The 18,051-nt window shown below is 40.1% G+C and overlaps 1 protein-coding gene across 3 annotated transcripts in view; it reads left to right on the forward strand.

Annotated features, from left to right (window-relative positions):
• Positions 1 to 18,051, forward strand: part of col4a6 (collagen, type IV, alpha 6) — a 184,942-nt gene that overhangs the window by 41,026 nt on the left and 125,865 nt on the right. The gene's annotated exons all lie outside the window — the stretch shown is intronic.

An 18,051-nucleotide genomic window follows, 5' to 3' on the forward strand; every position in this document is an offset into this window, starting at 1 on the left:
GGTGTTTTTCTATAGCGCTGATGACATTTCAGGAGCATTTTTTCATTTGTTTCTTTCATAGGGGTCTTTTTCTTTTTTTTTTAAAGGGAAGTTAATAGTTTTTTTTTTTTTTTTCATTTTTAGCATGTTTTTCAAAAAAGTGTGGAGGCAAACCAGCCACTGAAAGGACATTTTTAATGTCACACTTTGATATTTTAATCCAGATGACGCTGTTAAATGCAGTTTGGGGCAAACCTCTCGTGTTAAATACAGGATAAGTAAAGGTTTTTGCTCAGTGATGAGGTGCAGAGAGTTTTCAATGTGCATTACCCAGCAAAGTCTCAAAAACATGCCTCAAGGTGTACCTGTAACCTCCTTCTATCCTCTAAATCATCCTAAAAACAGGTGGAAATTTCTTTGACGTAATGACAAAGATATAGGTTACAGAATTTCTCTGCCTGCTCCAAATATCTTCTCTTTAGCTCTGGGGAGAATATTATTTATGGCCGATATAAATATGCCAAACACTAAGTGCAGAGCTGCCAGTTCTGTACCTGAAAAGAGTTAGCAAATTCTCGCTCACACATGTTCAGCCATTAAAGCACTATGATGATACACTTTTACATCAATAGCATTGTGCTGCTGAGTTTCTTTGATCCAGTTCAGTGGGTGGTCATCTATATTAGCTTTGGTAAGGTGGCTGCAGAGGTCAGCAGTGAGGCTCAGGAGGTAAAATCTCTGTCTTTTTCTCCATAGCAATTCAAATATTAGCCCTGTGGTTATGATGGTTTTCTCATTTCATTTTTATCTTCATTCCTTCCTCTTCCTTTTCTTCTTTCTGTTAAGAAGTCAGTCAATTGTTCAGTTAGTCAGAGGGCTCAGTTATGTTGGTTGTTTAATTGGTTGATTCGTACCTCGGTTTGTTGGTCAGTTAGTTGGTTGGTTGGATGTTGGTTTGTCCGTTGGTCGGTTGGTTATTGATTGTTTGTTCCTCGTGGTTGGTTTGGTGGTTGGTCAGTTGATCCATTCTGTACTGGTTGGTTAGTTCTTTGTTGGTTGGTAAGTTGGTTGATTCGTTCCTTGTTGGTTGGTTGGGTCGGACAGTAGGTTTGTTTTAATTGGCTAGTTTTTTCATTGGTTGTGTGGTTTATTCTTTGTTGGAAAGATGGTTGGTTGATTGGTTGGTTGGTGGGTTTGTTAGTTGGTTGTTTGATTGGTTCATTCTTCTTTGTTTGTTTTTTTATTGTTTGGTTATTTGGTTGGTTTGTTGGTTCTTTCTTCTTTGGTTTGGTTGCTTTTTTTCTCTGTGGGTTGGTTGGTTAGTTGGTTGGTTTGTTCGTTCTTGGATGGTTGGTCGTTACATTCACTCCTTGCTTGGTTGGTTGGTTGATCAGCTGGTTGGTTTGGTGGTTGGCTGGTTCTTCCCCAGTTGGTCAGTTGGTCCATTCTGTATTGGTTTGTTAGTTGTTTGTTGGTTGGTAAGTTGGTTGATTCATTCCTCATTGGATGCTTGGTTGGACAATAGGTTTGTTTTGGTTTGATGGTTTGTTGGTTGGTTGGTTAGTTGTTTGTTTGGCTATTTTTTTTTTTGTGGGTTGTTTGGTTGGTTGTTTGGTTGTTTGTTTTGTTGGTTAGTTGGTTGGTTGGTTAGTTAGTGAGTTAGTTTTTTTCACTGACTTTCATATTTTGATCTCTTTAATTTGGCAGTGTGCAGGTGTATTATGAAAAGGTACAGTCAGAGGTTTTTTTTTGAGGAACGTGAGGAGGACAATAGGAAAGAGAGAGAGCTTCAGGAGGAGATAACAGGTGGAGGTGGGCTCAGGTAGAGAAAGGAGACGAGCTCCTTAGTCTCTTTTTTTCAGGTATGATACTTTATTACCTTCATCTTTCTTATTACTGTCCCTTTCCCTGTCATTCAGCCTCACTTCTTCATCAAGTTTGTGATCATAGAGAAAAGTTGTGACCCGTAGCCTACAAACACTGGTCACATTCCTACCCTTCATGTCCTGACCTGGTGATTGTAAGCAAGCGCTCCCTTGAGTTTAGCCGAGCCTTTTTACTGTCAACAAAAGATTTTCAATGAATTTCACCCCTTCTTCTTGGAGGTAAACACGCCGTCTTTACAGTTCTGTGTAGGTGCAGTCAAAAGCTGCAAATGACCCAGGATGGGAATTCTTCAGAGGGAGGAGGAAGGTGTTAAAGCGGATGGTTTGGAAGAAGAGTTAATGTGGTGGTAGTCAGAGTCAGGGGTCAAGGTCTTTGTACATGTGATTTATCACATCATGGCTTACTTTCAGACCAAAATGGCTGATCAAATCTAAGTTATGGCAGCTTATCCAACTCATTTTATTTTGTCTTTGAGTCTCTGAGCTGACTTACTTCTCTGTTATCATGTCTAAAAATACACACAGTAGATTAGGAATACTCCTGCTTCGACCTCCAACCTCTGTCTCCTTTTAGATCTTGGACACTTGAGGAAGCGTTGGTCAACCACTGACACGTGTATTTACACACACTAACACACATTTTCAGCAACTGCTTCCTTCTCTTCTGTGTGTGAGGTCACAATAAATGAGCTAAACCCCAAAACTAGGAGGAAATCCAGTTTTTGGCTGCGTATCACACTCATTAAAACATATTTAGATCATCCTCTCAAGCAGAAACGTTGGTGAAAGTCGCCTCATGACTCTGTTCCTGCTGCCAAGAGTTAAAGATTTTTAAACACTTGGAATGAAAATAATCTTGACATTAATTTCATCCTGCTGCATGTGTTTTATCATGAGAAAACTTTTCATCACTTCTATCTCTGTATCCTGGATTTGCTGCAGCCATGCAACCGTCTCAAAACAGATTAAAGGATAAATATGCTCCCTAATTTTATACTTTATCCCTCCTCCCTCTTGTCTCCCCCCTCTGGGTGACTCAGACAGTCAGGCAGTGAATCCGACACTCCTCTCCCCTCTGAGCCGCTCATCACTGCGTCTCGGTTATTTTAAACCAGGAGCGGCAATTAGAGCCAGCGGGGTCGTCACCGTCATTAAAATAGAGCTTCATTCAGTGTCGGTGTGTTTGTTTATCAGAATTTTGTTATCACTCCATGACCCTATCCTGTATGTTGAGCTCAAGCAGCAATCTCTGATGTAAAAAAATGAGGTGCAGTTCCTCAAGTGTCCACTTGAGGCTGGCTCCAAACATAAGGACTTCCCATTAGGGTCCATATTAAAAGGCTTATTTTTACAGCAAAAATAAACAGGGTTACAGCCTAGTTAGAGAAACATTTTTGGTATCTATAGCTCACTCTTTTATTGGTGCAAACTTTCTGGAGGTAAAAACTTCAATGACTCATCTGTTTTTGTTTTTATGAAGGCTAAAGGTTGGATGCAATGTAGCTGCAATAGACTGATGCAAAGGCACCATTCCAATTCATAGCTTTCAGTCCCGTGACCTGAAAGTGTTAGGACAGTAGCAGCTACCACTAACTGCTCTCTGACAACTGCAGAAAGATGGAGATACTCATTTAAGTTTATCCAATTTTGGACCCTTTATCAATGTGGCCCTGATCATCTTCCAAGCCTATCAGAAATGGTTAAAACACCTCACACCACTGGAAAATCAAGCAAAATAGTCTTTAGAACCACAAGATAAACTGGCCTAGCTGATTCTAATCCAAAGGAGGGATCTGGCCCCAAATCTGCGCCCAATCTTCATAAACCCACATCTATTTCTCATCATAGCAAAATTATTTGGGGCATAACACACACTCAGTAGAAACATTTCTGACTTAAAAAAAAAACAAAACACACAACTACGTATCTCAAATGTAGGAAGGATAGGAAATTTAACATATATGTCACTTTGGGCTTTTATGGTTAATTTATTATTATCCAGTTGGAAAATATATTTACTTTAAACTCCTGATTGCCAAGTGACATGATTTTATCTTTTCATTTGTATTTATACAGAATAGATCAAAATCAATTAGATTTAACAATAATCATTTTTCATGTTTTTGTATTTCAACATAAAAACTCGGTGAATGGGCCCCCACAGTTGGTATTTTTTGATGACACCAATGCATGAGTGCTGGATAGGTAGAAACTGAGCTTTTTAACCCAGTTTAACCACTATTTTCGTTCATTTATGCCAGTTTTTCCTACTGTAAGCCAATTTTGTTTACGTCTACTTCACTTTTGAGCCGTGTTTTCCTACTTCACTTTGCCATTTTTGGAAGTTTTTTTGCCAGTTAGTACTAAATATTGCCACTTTTTAACAGCTTTTCACCATTTCCACCCATTTTTACCTTTTTTAAATTTTCTGCAATTGCATTCTATTTTAAGCCATTTCCCCCACTTTAACATATATATTCTGTCACATTTTGACCTGTTTTTTTTCAAGTCTGTCTGGCTATTCCAACTAATTTGTGCCCATTTTTTGCCTCTTCAACCCATTTTTGTCAGTTTTTCTTCACATTGTTTCCCCTTGTTGCATTTCTGTAATGTAATTTTGCCATTTAGTCCCTGCTTTTTTTGAACCCTTTTCACCACTGTTTCTACTTTTCTAAACCCAGTTTCATTTTTTCCACTTCTAAGTTATTTTTCTCACCTTTTAGCCCTGTTTACAATATCTGGCCATTTTTGCCACTTTTTTGCCACTTTTTTCCCATTTTTGTCTATTTAAAAAATTTTCTGCAACTGTATTCCACTTTAAGCCATTTTTTCTTCTTTGAAAAAAACTGTGAGGTCTTTTACAGGACATTTAAATGTCCTGTGTAACGGTGGGTCGTTATGGGCGAAGCTTGAAGCAAATGCAGTGAGGCATACCACTGTAACTGTGATTAAACTGATAAAAGTGATCCAGGCATGAAGATAACGTCATCTTTTTAGCACTAGAGTGTGTGTATGAGTGTGTGACATACCATCAGACAGCTATAGCGCTATGCTGAGTGCTGCACAGGCATGCTGCGCTGGCAATTATCAAATTAGACCCTTGGTGCGTGCGCTTCCACGCCTGATGTATACTCAGTGTGTATGGAGGTGTGTGGATATCTAGTGCCCTTTAGCGACTCATTCTTCATATTTGTAGGGATCCCCTGAGGAGGTGAGGTAATGAATTCCTATTCAGATGTCCATTTTTATCTTTCAGACACTTGGAGGCTCCTGAAAGCTGAAATCAGACACACAGAAGTCTGACAGTTTGAGCCTCAGGAGAGTTGTGATATCACAGGACATGAAATCCAGGTCATGTTTAACTGAAAATACATTTATAGCTGGTTTTATTAAAATATGGGATGTAAAAACTTAAAGCAGAAGTGCTTACACCAGTGGCCACTTCATTAGGTACACCTGTTCAACTGCTTATTTACACAAATGCCAAATCAGCCAATCACATGGCAGCAATCATGTAGACAAAGCCAAGACGCATCTGGAGCAATTCTGACCCAACCACTGAAATACAGACCAATAATTTATACCTGTTTTGGGATGGTACCGCACCAGGTAGCCCTTCTGTCAGCAAAGAACAGGAAATTGAGCCTACAATTCACACAAGTTCATCAGGATCTGGACTTTTATATCTTTTAATCTTGAGGTAACATTTCTGACTCTCCTGTTGTAATGAGGTCAAGATCCCAAGAAAAGGACAGTTTGTGGGGAAACTAGCCTCATACACTTGGGAAAAGTAGTTTTTCATTTAACCTAGTAAGACCCTTAAGGCACAAATGAGGACTTTACATTTTGACTTTCCTACAACAAAGTAATTATTTCTGCTAAAAGATTTTTTGAGATTTCTGTCCGGAATGTCGATTAAAGTTTAACTGGAAATCTTGGGAAACATTGGTTTTTGGGGAATCATCTTGGAAATTTCAAGTATTGTCATTGAAATTTAGGGAATGCTGATATATTTTGGAGAATTTCATTGTAAGATTTGGAGAAAATTCTTTAAATTATGGCTTTTTCATGGGAATTTTAGACATTTATTTATACATTTTTGGAAATTGGATTGGGAACTTTTTGCGAGAGGTTGTCCTTTAAAATTTTCAGGAATTTCCATGGGATTTTCATGGAATTTATTTGGATATTTGGATGTTTCCATAATTTCATGGAACTTTGGAGAATGCATTTGTAATGTTTTTGAATTGCTAGGAAATTTTTTCGAAATTCAGTTGTTTCCATTACTGTTTTTTTATTGCGCTATTTAGATTTTTTGCATTTCTAGGATAATGGAAACCCAGCTAACGTTCAGGAATTTGCATTAATTTTTTTTTTTCAAATCCACACCAGTAATGCTGATATCGGATGTCTTTTTATCCATTTATAATCCATTTCTCTATCACTCCAACAGCTAGCGAATTAGCTTGCCATCATATTGTCTGTTTGTATCCCAGAATGCATTGTGACTGGGCTGTAACAGCTAATGTCAGGCTGTTTCGTTGTCATGCTACGCTGAACAGCACATGCACATGACAGAGAGAAAGCGACACAGAGAGGCTGTGACATGTCCCTCAGAGTCACTGCAGACAGGAAGTGCTTTAAAAAATGACTCAAATTTTCAAATGCTCAAGGAATTTTTTTGTGAATATTTTGAAGACTTTTTGTCACAGAGTGATTGTTTTTATAATTCTTTGGTCCCAAAGAGATGGGAGAGGTTCGGTCTAGTTTTTTTTTTTTTTTTTTTTACCGCAATCAGTTTCTTTTTATATTCACAGAAGTAAAAGCATCAAGCCGCGCAGACCACAGTGCTTTGTTTTGTTCTCTTCTTGACGTACATAACTTACCCAGCTTTATTTTTGTTAAGTTCCAGACTGAAAATCTTTGACATACATCCGTAGGAGCCTACGGTGCGACTTGCAGTCCATGCCTGCATGTGTACGACCGTGTTTGCGTGTCTGTATGTTGGTTTAAGAAAGTGTGTTTGTGTCTCAGCTTGTCTCCTTCAGCCAGCTGTAGAGTTTACATTTCAATATGTTTGGAAAAGCACAGAGGGGTTTCTGCAGTTCAAATGCCTGAAAAAAAAAAAGGACAAGAGGAGAAACGGCTTCATCCTTTCCATCTTATACTGCCTGATTCATTTTAGAGGACTAGGAACCGGTTGTCAACTTTTGCTGTGTTTTTAACTTCTTTAAAGTATTTCAGGCCTTACTTTTTTATTGTTTTGTCTTGAAATATGTTCATCTGTACTTGTGAGGTGAACGTGGCTTACATCTGGTGTAATGATTGACTCAAAATAAGACAAACACACTTGTTAAGTTCTGAGTTTTTACAGTGCAGTAACCATCTTGGGTTAACCTTTCCTGCTGGGAGGAATGCTCGTGTGTCAGATTTTAATCTTTACACGACACCCTGATCCCCCTCCTGAGCCGCCACTTGTCAGTGAGTTTGTTTAAATACCCACAATCCACCTCAGGGCTACAGTCGCCCCTTTAAGTCCGGTCTGATCTGATCACGATTGACGTGCTGAACTACCTTTGATTGTTTGTGAACCTCAGGACAAATGCTGAGTGACAGACAATGATCAGGTGGGTGAATTCCTGGTGTTAGACATGCTGGATCGACCTATGGGGTGAGAGATGGAGAAGGTAAATGTATAATGGGGGGGGGGGGGGGTACTGTACTTTCAAAACAGGCAGCCAGCGTGACGATGGAGGCGGGTAAACAAACGTCCCCCACGCTATCCATCCATCATCCATCCATTCCTTTGTCACTCTCTCCATCTTTAAACTCCACTCAGCTGCCGCTCTCTTCACTCACCCAATCTTTTCCTTAATCTCCCCAAACAGAAGTGCCAGACGTCATGCTTTAGCTTCTCTAACTTAAAGAAATTTTTTATGCCTCTTTGCTGGTGACAGTGAAGTGCCAGAGGCATTATGTTTTTGGGTTGTTCAGGGCTTTCCGCTTTGGTCGATATAATTTGGCTTTTTTGACAACAAAATTTCAAGAAAACAGGGATCGGGACTGTGTAGCCTTTCTCAAGTCCAGCCACTATTTCTGAGTGGACTGAGGTCTGGGCTTTGACTGTGATACTCCAGAACATTCACCTTGTTGTTTTCTAACCATTTAGAGTCTTACTAGGAAATAAATCTTCTCCCAAGCCATAGTTCTTTTGCAGACTGAATAAGAGTGTCCTCCAGAAATTTCCTATATTTCGCAACATTCATTTTACCCTCTACTTTTACAAGCCTTCCAGGGCCGACTGCTGAGAAGCATTCCCACAGCATGATGCTGCCACCACCGTGCTTCACAGCAGGGATGGTGTGTTTGTGGTGATGTCAGTGTTTGGTGTCTTGCCTGATGTCCAGAAAACTCAATTTTGGTCTCATCAGACTAAAGAACTTTCTTGTTCTTGACCATGGAGTCTCCCACATGCCTTTGGGTGAACTCTAGTCCAGATTGAATCTGAGTTTCCTTCAACGGTGTCTTTCTCTTTGCCACTCTCCCATAAAGCTTTGACTGGTGAAGAACCCGTTGTTGTCTGCAGAGCCTCTCCCGTCTCAGCCGCTGAAGCTTGGAACTCTTTCAGAGTAGTCAGAGGTGTCTTGGTGGCCTCTCTCACTAGTCTCTTTCCGTTTCTTCATGATGGACTTAACTGAACTCTGGATGATGTTCAGTACCTTAAGATTTTTTGGTTTCCATCCCCTGACTTATACTTGCTTGGAGTGTTCTTTTGTCTTCGTGGTGTAATGGTAGCGAGGAATACTGATTAGCCTACAGTCACCCTCTGTACATAACAAATGAAACATTCTTGATATTTTTTGTTTTGACATCACGAACAACAGTTTTCAGTGACACCCGTTTTCAAAAGTATTGTTTACAGTCACCCAAAACGCAGTTTCCGTGTGGATGAAACGCCAAAAGACAGACTGTCCACGTGGACGGGGCCTGAACCAAATTCTCTTGAAGCTTTTCGTGTGAATCAAACACAGATACTATAAAAAACTTGCCTATACTCCTGAATTCGTATCCGTGTGGACGGGGCCTGAACCAAATTCTCTTGAAGCTTTCCGTGTGGATGAAACACCGATACGCAAAAAAACGTTTGCCTATTCTCCTGAATTCATGTCTGTGTGGACAGGGCCTGAACCAAATTCTCTTGAAGCTTCCTCTCCATATAAAAGTCAGCCTGATCCCAAAATAGAGCAGCAAATTCCTCCAACATCCTCCCTTAATGCACATTTTCCAGCGTTGTAATTCATGGAATAAAACATCGCTCAAGCCCCCTCAAAATTCACCCTTTCCTCCTCTGTCCTCTTTTTTCCTCGTCTTTCTCTTCATTCCTAGAAACCTCTGATTTGCGATAATAGGCCCTTTGGCTCTGTTTTAAGGAGGATTAGTCTCTGGGTCTGTGATGACCAGCCTCGACAGGAATTTTTTTGTACATTCTATTCATATCAGGCTTTTTACTTGTCAATACATCTCACTCTGCAGGGCCTACACGTACCATTCACCACGGGTTAAAACAAGCCCAACAGCACCACAAAGACGGCTTAAGATCCATCTTTCGTTATCTGCTCTTGTTATCTTTTCCCTTTTGGTTCTTTTTTCCACTACATTAACAGAATTGTTCCGAGGCTTGTAATGATTCCCACCATGTTTTATGACTGGTTTTGACTTCGGCGGCTGTGATTTACACAGCACATCGAGCATGCAGCACGGCTTTGTTATACAATGTGTGATTTAGGAACATGCCAGGAAAAGTTAAACAGGTAACGTGCTGCAGCAGGTTTGTGTGTGCGTGCAGCGAGAAGCACATGGGTGAGCGTGAATACCCCATGCCATGAGGTCAATCATGGGTTTATTTACCAATGGTGTTAGGGTCTGTATTACACTTTGGCAGTGATGCTTGAAAAAGTTTCTTCGCTTGAACTTGCTCTATTAAAGTTTCTTTGAATTCATGTTTTCCAGCTATGGTCAACAGTTTCCAGCTCTTGCAACATTTGATTCTTATCTTCCTCTCTGCATCCTTGATTCTGTATTAAAAACTAATTTTCTTCGCAGTTTGCATCTTTCCTCTTGCACATATGAAAAGACAACTTCTAACTTGCACTCAGAAGCAAGTAAGAAAGCAAAAACCTTGAAAATGAGACCTATGTGGAGTGGATGGCAATGTGATGTCACAGCAGTGTATCATGGAGGCAGAAAATCAGTGGAAGCAAGTCTGAGAAACCTCAGTTCAGTTTGCATTACGGCTGTAAAACTGCAGTTCCAAAAAAGTTGGGACATCAGGTAAAATGTAAATTTAAAAAAAGTCAAAGATGAGAAAATCTCATAAACCCATTTTATCCACATTAGAACATAAACAACATCAGATGTTGAAATTGAGACATTTTACCATTTTATATAATATTAGCCTATTTTGAATTTGATGGCAGCAACACCTCTGAAAAAAAGAGGGACAGGGTCATGCTTAGCATCCCCCTCTGTTAACAACAGTCTCACGAATGTTGTCCCTTATCTGATGCAGGATTCTAGCTCTAAAGTGTCTGGTGTTTGCTGGACTTTTCCTTTTACGATGCACCGAATGTTTGTATTGGTGAAAGGTCTGGACTACAGGCGAGCCAGTTCATCACCCAGACTGTTGTGATGGATGAAATATTCAAGGCCTTCCCTGAAAGAGACATCTGGATGGAAGCATTTGGTGCTCTTAAATCTTAGCATACTTTCTAGTATTGATGTTGCCATCCAGGTGTGTAAGCTGCCCATGCCATAGGCAGTAATGCAACCCCATACCATCAGATATACAGGCATTTGAACCACGCACTGATAACAAGCGTGATGGTCCTTCTGCTCTTCAGTCCAAAGGACATGGCACTGTGGTTTCAATAAAGAATTTCAAATTTTGATTCATGTGACCACAGAACAGTTTTCCATTTTGCCTATGAGCTTTGGCCCAGAAAAAATGGCAGCAGCACTTCCATGTGATTTATAATGTTCTAGCACTCATCCAACAATGGATAAACAGGTTAACAAGAGCTAACAGAACCCCAACTGTTCAGTTTGCATTATGTATGCACAAACCCATTTCCAAAAAAGTTGGGGCGCTACATAAAGTTTGATTTAAAAACAGAATACAATGATTTGCAGATTTGATAGTGAGAGATAGCATTTTATGACAAATATTACATCATTTTGAATCTGATGGCAGCAGTATTTCTCAAAAAAGTAGAGCTCTGGCCCAGAGATGATTGCAGCATTTCTGGATTCTGTTCACACGTGGCTTCTTCTTTGCTTTAACTTGCATTTGTGGATGGCACTGTGTTGACAGACAATGATTTCTGAACCCACGCAGTGATTTCCAGTACAGAATCATGCCTGTTTTTAATTCAATTGCTGCATGAGTGAGAGATCACAAGCATCCAATTCTAACCTTCCGCCTTGTCTCATGCACACAGAGATTTCTACAGATTCTCTGAATCGTTTGATGATAGTATGTAACCTTGCAAAGCAGATGGATATGCCTGTTTCCTTGTTTCTCACTGGCGAATCCATCTTGGAAAGCTCCCGTCTGAACTGTTTGGGCCCGGTTAGAAAGTGACAGGACAAATCAGCAGTACTTTCAGGCACAGCGGAGTCGTGATTTAAACAAGCAGCAGCAAGAGCTGGTGCAGTTATGGAGGAAGAGATTAACGTGGATGCTGCTAAAGCACCAGTTTTATCAGAACTTGACGACATTTCTTTGTTAAAAGAAGAACAAAGAACAGCAGTGAGTTGTTTTCTTTTCAAAAACGACAAAAGTCGAGTACTTACATGTCTACAGTCGCCATGTTTTGCCTTATTCCCCAGTAGCTGCGCACACGCAGCTCGATAGCAGCTACGTCACGTGTTTTGTTGCTCTTATTGGCCTGCAGAGATGTGATAGACAGAACGTTCATCCAATCAAATTCCAAGTTTTTTCAAAGCCTCTGCCTTTTCTCAAACGTTTCCTATTGAAGCTTTCCCAGATGGATGTGTGAAACAAATACATCTGACGTGTCAGGCTAGATATTATGGACTGTAGATGGTGGGATATTCAAGTCAGCAATTTTAGAATGAGGAACTTTTTCTGCTATTTTTCCACCATTTCCAAGTGGAATTATAGATTGATAAACCTCTGCCTATCTTAACTTCTGAGAGCTTCTGCCTCTCTAAAATGCCCCCTTTATACCCAGTCATGTTACTGATTTGGTGCCAATTATCCTAATTAGGTGCAAGTGGATCCTACACTTACTTTTCCAGCCTTTTGTTTCCCCATCCCTACTTTTTTGAGATGTGCTGCTGCTATCAAATTTAAAAAGAGCTAATAACTTTTCATGAAATTGTAGAATGTCTCAGTTTCTACATCTGTAATGTTGTTTATGCTCTTTTGAGAATAAAATGTGGGTTCATGAGATTTGCAAATTATTGCATTCTGTTTTTCTTTACATTTTATACGGTGCCCCAAATTTTTTGGGATTTAGGTTGTGCTAGAACTGGATGAAATTTTACCTTTTTGGAATATATTATTTTCCATTCGCCAACCATTAAGTCTCAGTAAAAGCAACCCAACATGAGTTAAATGTGACTTTATAGGGCCTTTATCATGTTTTTTACACCGGAATGTAAAGGAGATAACCAGCCATCCATGTCGTGAAGCCTTGTCTTAACTCAGCCTCTGACAGATGTTCTTTCTGCTCCAGTACATTTCAGAAATATGACTGATTTCATTTTGGCCACAGTGACTGATTTATAAAGGTTGCCCACAATCTGTTTTGGATGTCCCATCTAGTGTGGGTGTCACTTTTGACACTCTGTTGAGGAAACCCATGAGAAAACAGCAGAGTCAGAGTGTTTATATGTGTGTTTGTTGTGACCTTTTACTGTATTTCTGTGAGAAAAACTATGAGCAACCACCTGCTCCACATACCATCCACAATACTGTCCTGAAACCCCTCACATCAGGCTTTTATGAATTGTATCATCAGGCAGAATAACCCACCAGTATGTGGATGAAAAGTCATGTTTAAGCCTGATTTTCCTAAATGAGGCCAACGGGGAAGACGAATTAACCTGGCATAGAGAGCCTCATCTGTCTCCAAAAGTTTTACACTGGAATGATTTATCGCAGTTATGCTGGAGGTGTTTCTGTGGCACAGAGCTCGGTAACGATTTAAATGCCGTTTCTCAATATGGGCGACACTTTAAGATATGATAGGCCTACCTCCTCTGTGGAATTTAAAATGCAACCTGCCAGATGTTTTGACACAAGCTTGTCCAAGTTGGTAGAACACAAGAATAATTTCTGCAACCATTTATCAGAACACAAAGCTGCTGTCAATTTTAATTCTACAGTAGAGTCATCCATCTGTGCTTTACTGGTGGTGGCTTGTCCATAAAATGTGCTGCAGATAATAATGCATGCGCTGCACGCAAGCCATCTTCATCTGTCTTTAATTAGAAGCTGGTATGTTTTGTGAAAGTGCATCCAGATAGAGGGAGGGGACCCATATTTGAATCTCTGACAACTTTCTCTTTACAAGCGTTTTTCTTCGTTTATGCTATCTCGTTCTGTTCAAGTCACACTCAACATGCCGTTTATGCAACAGTCCTCTCTTGCATGTATGCGCCTCAATCAGACTAGACTGCAGACTGGACAAGGTGTTCTGTTCCACCGCCCTTTGACCTGGGAGTAGAATTGCTTATGCGTTTAGCATTAAATGAAGAAGACAGCAGACCCAGCAGTAAACTCGGGGAATAGTTTCCTATCTGTGCCAAAAGAGAAGCATAGAATGAGTGCAAGATGTCCTGAGCAGCAAACGTGTCCATAAACAAAGAGCATTTTTGCAGAGTGTCAAACTCAGTCACAGCAGGGGCCAGATTCTTAACTTGGGTCTAACCTGAGGGCCTAACAGGGCCAACATTTAACCATAAAATGTCAACCTTATTTTCACCCCAAATGAATTATGGGGTAAAAAAAGACTTGGCACTGATGATAAATGACTTTGCAATTAAAAGGTGAGCACGATAAGTTAAAAACTCAAGATCTGAGATTAAAAAGTCAAACTTAACGGTTTAAAAGGAAAAACGTGACATTTAAAGTCAAAATAATGTTTTTAAAAGACAGCCTCATGCCATCATCCCTCCTCCACCAAACTTCACAGTTGGCACAATGTTGTCAAGCAGGCAACGTTCTTCTGGTATCACCCAAACCAAGACCAAGAAAACTGTAGCTGTCCTAAATTTTGTCCTAAATTTTGCTCATTGTCTATAGTTAGATGTACAATTTGCAAAATAGAGTAGCAAACTTGCAAGAGATTTTGGGTTTTGAATTTGGAAAATCTGTTTCAACAAAAAAACTGTAGCTACGCCTGTCCTCTGACTCACTTTTCTGCCTTTGCATCACAAGTAGAGAAGCTGCATACCCGTTGGATATACCGTTAAAACATCCTTAAACAGTTCTGCACTCTGTGATAGAGGCCTTTGTGGAGTGACAGAAGAGTTGGTAGGAAATGCAGCCGTGACTGATGCTATAGAGCGATCGCTCAGCATGTCATTGGCATCGGTTCATCTTGCATAAAAGAAAAGGCGGAAGGGGGGACAAGAAGACAAGGCGATCTATGGAATACCTTCCCTTGCAGTGCGAGAATCTGGCTGTAAAGATTGGGCTGAAGTTCATTCTTCTTCTCATTGTTCCTTTCCAACCAACCTCTAGAATACACACGATCACATGCAAGGCTCTGTCTGAAGGCACGTGATGAATCCGTCATACACCACCACCACCTCTCTCTCCCTCTCTCTCGCTGTGCCCCAGATCTGTGATCTCTGCTGGTGACCTCTTTCCCTCATTCATGCAGACAAAGGAGTGCCAAGCATATACACAAACATACCAAAACACATGGGAGGACTTCACGCCGGCATGCGCACCTCCCCCTGTATTTCCCTATTGGCGCTCAGCATCCCGTCCACTATGAGATGAACTCAGATGACAAGGCTGTTCAAATATTTGCTCCAACTCCTGACTTGAGTGACAAAACTGGGACTTCTACAAGGTATTTAACCACGCCACAGTTGAAACGGGTCCCAAAAGTTGACCTTGACGTGAAGTAGAAGGAACCACAGTCGTCGAAGGACGGGAGTAGGGAGTTTGCTGTCCTGACTGTATAAACGTTAGATCTTCTGCTTCCTCTTTAAAAGTTTGCAGCTGATGAATGATGCTTGAGGTTAATGTTTACATTTCAGGGAAAGCCAAGAACCATTTGGCAGACATATTCATAATTTACTACGTCGGAAAAGGAAGGGTTTGATTCATTCAAGGTCTGGAAGCATTGAGCTGTATATGCATGGTGCACGGGGGTCAGGAAAGGATGCACATGTTACGGCAAGACAGATGTTGTGGGATTAGTGATCAGATAGGGAGGAACAAGATGTACGATTGCAGTGATACGGCTCTTTAGCGTCGAGAGAAGTGATTTACTGTTAGTTTTCCAACCTCGTCCTGCGTGGAGATGCACTTGCAGACCTCTCACTTGCAATATCTGGCAACCATCTTGCTTCCTGGGTGGCCTACACCTAAAGCACACACACCTTGACACACACTTTGCTCTTTCAGAGCTTGTAAATCACTCAAAGTGCTGATTAATTGTGAATGCAAAGTGTGCTGTAAAGTTACTCCCAAATGAGCACCAGAAATCCCCACAGTAAAAAGTAAGCTAACTTAATTACTCCGGGTCTTTCTATCATATGTAGTCCCGCCTTTGGATCGGGGATAGGAATGTAGCCCATTTAAGAGTCAACTGTATGTAAATCTTCTTACTGGAGTGCTCCTCGGCAGATCTATGAAGCCAGCCCCACAAAGCTCTTTAAGCGGTCTCCAGATTAAAAAACGTAAAGATTTAAAGCAACCTGACACTTACTGGGTCATAGGTAGTAAGCTCTGTGTAAAAAGGGGCCAATTAACCCTTTTCTGCCTCACTCACTGAGGCCCTCACAATCCCCCAGCCTCCTTAAAATCGACAATACCGCCATTCATGCGGCGCTCAGTCTCAAGTGAAGCTAGCTTACACCTGTAACCTTACACAGCTAATGCTAAAGCAGCTGCTACACTGAGCTGTTAAGCTAACGTTAAAGCTGTTGGCAATATTCAGCTGCGATTTGATCTTGTTATGAACCTCTTTTCCCTTTTGAGGAGAAAAGAGACAATTATAAGTGTAAAGGAAAAGTAAGCTGTTTACAGATTTTGGCTTGTGCTAGCTTGGATTTGCTAGCAACAGAAAAACCTTATTTATCTGTATGTACGTCTTTGTTAACATGCAAAGTTTGTTGTCGGTTTCAAGTGTTTTAATGTTCTTATTCTACTGCTAACTCTACCTGGCACTTGAATCAAAGACATTTCTTTAAGGCACAGGTGTCAAACTCAAGGCCCGGGGGCCAAATCCGGCCCGTGGAACAGTTAAACCCGGCCCGCAAGATGATCTCATATTTCTGGTAAAACTGGCCCCTCAGTCTGAGGTCTGCACATTTCCTCAAGTATAAAAACGTGAATTTATCCTTAATTTAAGATATCCTTGTTAAGTCACAAAATCTGAAAAAGTAAGGAGTCAAAATATTTAGATAAGTAGTCAGGAATTTGGGAAAATAAATTAATTTGTGTTTTAGTTTCACATTTTCAACTTTGCATCTCACAATTAGGACTTAGGATTAGGATTTTGACTTTTAATTTCATACTTTGAGCATTTCAACTTATAATTTTGACTTCTCATGTAATATTTTGAGCTTTAAGAGTCATAATTCTTCTTTTAAGTGATATTTTGACCTTTTTAACCAATTGTTTTGTATTTTTTCTCATATTTTCAACTCCAAACTTTTACTTCATAATGCCATAGTTTGACCTTTAAGACTCACAATTTAAAATTTTGAATCATATTTGACTTTTAATTTCATGAGTACAAATTTTATTTCGTATTTTGACCTTTTAAACTCATGATTTTGACTTTCTTTCTAATATATTTGCATTAAAAAATACATAATTTTTTCAATTTCATGTTTTGACCTTTTTGAATTAATAAATTTACTTTTCTCAGATTGTAAGCCTTTAAACTTTTCTTTTTTTTTTTTGTTAGTGGTGAAACAAGGTTGACAGTTTATGGTTAAAAAGGTGACCCTGTTAGGCCCTCAGGTTAGTCCTGAATCCAGAATCCAGCCCCTGCTGTGATTGAGTTTGACACCCCTGCTTTAAGGGGACGATAAATTGTAATGTAGCATAGCGTAGGCTAGCATGATTAGGAACAGCTCTAAACAGAATTTCTGAGTGATCTGACGATGAAAGACTTGTTCAACTCAGACTGATAAAGCAGTAAAATAGTTTCAAGTGTATCAGGATTTACAAAGAGGTCCATTGCTACTAGCTCTCTTGTATTAAAGGGTCTAATTTTTTTAATGGTACCAAATAGGGTTGATATACTTAACGGGATTCCACCTTTATGGATGATTTTGACATAGCCGGGGAGAAAAACGGTTAAAAAAATTGTGCCACGTGGGCGCGCTTGGGCAGCACATCTCTACATGCCTTGGAATTTTTAGGGCAACATTTAACTCTAACTGTCCTATAAAACAAGCCAAACTTTTGTTAAACCATTTTCAGTCAGGAACACTCTCATCATACATTTGACCATTTTATTGCCAAATTGGATCTACGGTTTTACTTGGCGGAGAAGGCTTGGCTCAAAAGATGCTCCCTCAGTTGGTCAAGCAGCATGTTTTGACTTTCCAGGGAGTGCATGGCTAGAAACCTCCATATGAGTAGATACTTGTACGACAATGTATACTGAATACATTACAGTTAGTTCAGAAGAAATTAATCCACAGTAGCATGAATCTGAATATGAGGGTGCAGCAGCTTTATGCTGTGAAGGAGGAGGCTGGGGTGGAGGAGGTGACGCTTTACCTTGAATCTGAATATGAGGTATCGTGTCCTGCATGAACTAACACTTGGCTTCTTTTAGAGAGTGTTTTGATCAACTGTGTACTATTTTTAGACTTTAGTTTTGTGTTGCTGTTGAATTAAGGTCGACTGATAACGTTTTTCAAGGCCAACACTAATTATGATAGTTCAAGAGACTCATAGATT

The sequence above is a fragment of the Cheilinus undulatus genome, linkage group 22 (assembly GCF_018320785.1).
Source record: "Cheilinus undulatus linkage group 22, ASM1832078v1, whole genome shotgun sequence".
In the NCBI taxonomy this organism is placed as follows: Eukaryota; Metazoa; Chordata; class Actinopteri; order Labriformes; family Labridae; genus Cheilinus; species Cheilinus undulatus.